The 3,545-nt window shown below is 36.6% G+C and overlaps 1 non-coding gene across 1 annotated transcript; it reads left to right on the forward strand.

Moving 5' to 3' along the window:
* Positions 1-502: 502 nt before the first annotated feature.
* Trnam-cau (transfer RNA methionine (anticodon CAU)) lies at positions 503-574 on the forward strand. Its single transcript has one exon. It is a non-coding gene; the product is annotated as a tRNA-Met (tRNA).
* Positions 575-3,545: the final 2,971 nt, after the last annotated feature.

Below are 3,545 nucleotides of genomic sequence, written 5' to 3' on the forward strand. Positions count from 1 at the left end.
TTTTTATAATATAATAATATTTATATAATAACTAATAAATGTTTCTTTCTTTCTAATGTGTATATTCGAAGTAACTGAAGACAAGTCCTGTAGATGACACTCGATGGCCACCGTCCTTCACCTCCCCATCCCTTCGTCGTATCCTCGTGCGCTGCAGACCACCAGCTGTGTCCGTGATTTACTGCTCGCACTGCCTGTGACACTGTGTCCCAAATATTGTGCTGAAACAGCCTTCGTTTGATGTTATTTTCTTATATTTTGTTATTTCCTTTTTGAATTATATTGTCTCTTTTTCTTTAATAAGGTCGCAGGTATCAATACAAAAGCATCAGACATAACAAAAATGACAATTAAAAAAACAATGTCGCTGGGCGAAATGATCATTATGGTGGCAACGGTAAATTCTGAATTGTGTGTACGAGTATTTACAGTGTCTATTGATATTTCTTACATTAAGTAGTATGAGAAGATAGTAGTGCATTATTGTGGGTGCGTTGAACACAGCAGAGTGGCGCAGTGGAAGCGTGCTGGGCCCATAACCCAGAGGTCCGTGGATCGAAACCACGCTCTGCTAACATACACATAACTGCCATTTGTATTCAGTTCAGTATTTTTGTTTGCTCAAGAATCACCTATCATCATCATGGATGTTGCATGCACTTTTCCTTTTGCAAAAGTTTTTCCTTTTCTTTAAAATCTAATTTTGTCTACTCCAATACGACTTACCTATAGAATTGGGTAGTTTGCTAGGTCAAAGATAAATTATGAAACTCTGATTACTAAATAAAGACAGATCTAAAGGTAACAAAAAATCTATACTTATAATAAATCTGTAGAGAGGTCAATTCTGTACATTAAATATTTTTTCAAAATAACTATCAGGGGGTGATAAGTGATCGATACTGATGCCAAAAATGCAATCAGTAAATTTTTTGTCTGTCTGTCTGTCTGTCTGTATGTTCCTTATAGAAACAAAAACTACTGGACGGATTTTAATGAAACTTGGTACAATTATTCTTCACACTCCTGGACAGGTTATAGTATACTTTTCATCACGCTACAATCAATAGGAGCAGAGTAGTGAAGGGAAATCCTTTTGTATGAAAAATCTAAACCACTCAAGTTAGACGTTTGAAATTTGGCATGCAGGTACTTTAGTAAACTTAAAGCTAAGTTGCAACAGGATATTACAAAATTCCCACGGGAACGGTAGTTAGCGGGAAAAAACATTTGTATGAAAAAAACAATCTAAATAAAAGGAGAAACTGACTGACTCAGTGACTAACATATCAACGCATAGCCTGAACGGTTAAACATAGGCATTTGAAATTTTGAAGGGACGTAGTTTAGATACCGTAGAGGTGCACTAAGAAAGGAATTCCCGGAATTCCCACGGGAACGGAAATTAGTGGGAAAATTCTTTTGTATGAAAAATCTAAACCGCTTAAGTTAGACGCTTAAAATTTGGCATGCAGGTACCTTAGTTAACTTAAAGCTTAGTTGCAACAGGATATTGCAAAATTCCCACGGAAACTTATTTATTGCATTCCATGTAGTACAATGGGGTGTTACATAGGCATAGTAACTAAAACATGGACCCTGTAGGGCACAGCAACGTTGAAGGGAAGAGAGGAAGTGTGTATTAAAATTAAAACTCAATGAACAATCAATTTAAAAAAATCAATTCAATCAATTGATTCAATCTAGCATGCATGCATACCTTAGTAAATATAAAGTTTATTTTTGGCTGTATTTTGAAAAATGGGAGTTATTGGGAAAAAAATTGTATGAAAAAATCTAAACTGTATAAGTTAGACGCTTGAAATTTGATATGCACTCCCACACACACAAATATCTCTCTCTTATATAACACGCCACGCGGACGAAGTCGCGGGCAAAAGCTAGTGTTTTAATAAAAGAAAATGTAATAATAAGTGCGACATTTTGTCACGTTTTTCTATGACGTCATAGGTTGCTTTTTCATACAAATTCCATAGTAGGTAATTTCGTGTTCTGACGTTTACTAAAACAGTAACTGATTTGACTAGTTGGAAACTACCCAATTGTGTCTGTGTTCTTATTGTATTTTCTAGGTTTAATTCCAGATTGCCAGACACAATAGTTAACAATTGGGTTTGGATTTTAAAAGGACATTCGGTTCTATGACTATGTTGCAATTGCAATCGAAATCGATTTGCTCAATGTTGCCTGAGAATAGAGTAAACAGGGCAAGTCGTTGGAGTGTTGAACAAACCGAGACTTCAACCGCCAGGGCCACTAGATATGTCGGGAGAACTTGGAGCGCTGCCGACGGGAGCTGGCAGCTTACCCTACTGTCCGGGAGTACATTTACATAATAAAAATAACAACATAACACTTTATTGCATACACACCTCTCTGCTTGTCTCGGTGGGAAATAGGCGTGAGTTTATGTATGAATGTATTGCACACACATTAACAAGACATTTACGGGAAAAACGTATTGTAACTTGGGCGAAGGCGGCGTTATCGCTTAAAGCGATCTCTTTCCGACAACGTTCGGCAGAGGATATAATACAACTGAAATGTAGCGTGCAAAAAGAAATGCGAGTATCGGCCAGATACAGGCATACCCTCCTATTCTACTACCGACATTGCCTTACAGAATAATTTCTTCTTGTTGTGTTGACTTTATATTTTTGTGATCAGAAACAAGCATGATACAAGTATCGTTTTAACAAATATTTAGTGAACATTTTGCAAACTTAGGGCCCTATCTCACTAGGAAACCAGTCGTATAAACACTACCTCGTTCAACCAACCAACAAACCACCAACAGTGGTAGCGCCACCATGGTTTTCAAGTGAGATAGAGCACTAAGTTGTTAAAACGATACTTGTATCATGCTTGTTCTGATCGCAAAAATATAAAGTCATATTTATTAAGTGGCAGAAGTGTAGGACCTACATTGATTTAAAAGACACATTGCATTGTTGCAGCTGCTTATTTCTTCTTCTTAGCCATAACACCTTGCAAAATGACGTACTTACATTTAAAAATATTAGATAGACCTTCAACAAGTTTACCCATGATAACCCCACATTCAACATTAATCCGGACCGGACCGGATTCAATCATTCATCATTAATTCGGACTTCTGGATAGAACTAAATTAATATCTCGAGTTCAAATAGAGTTCATTTATTTTTTTTACCGACTTCAAAAAAGGAGGAGGTTCTCAATTCGCATTTACTTGGCACCGAGTTCAGAATTAAAAAATAATTAACTAATTGAAAATACGTACTTATTACTTTGTGCGAAGTAATTTATTGCTTTTTAGTTTTGCGTTTGAAGTCGGTTTTTTTTTGTAAAAAAATTTATTTTATTGTTTGAAGGACTAACTCGCTAAAGCCTCGCTACAGAGCACGTCGTCTCCGCCCTAGTGGACACTAGGCCTTATTCCTGCCATATGTATGCTAATTCTCCACCGCCTTACTGTTCAAGATATCGACACCACACCACACTATAGTATAGCATAGAATCGTATTGTCAATTGTAGGTTGGAA

Source organism: Pectinophora gossypiella, chromosome 4, assembly GCF_024362695.1.
Source record: "Pectinophora gossypiella chromosome 4, ilPecGoss1.1, whole genome shotgun sequence".
NCBI lineage: Eukaryota > Metazoa > Arthropoda > Insecta > Lepidoptera > Gelechiidae > Pectinophora > Pectinophora gossypiella.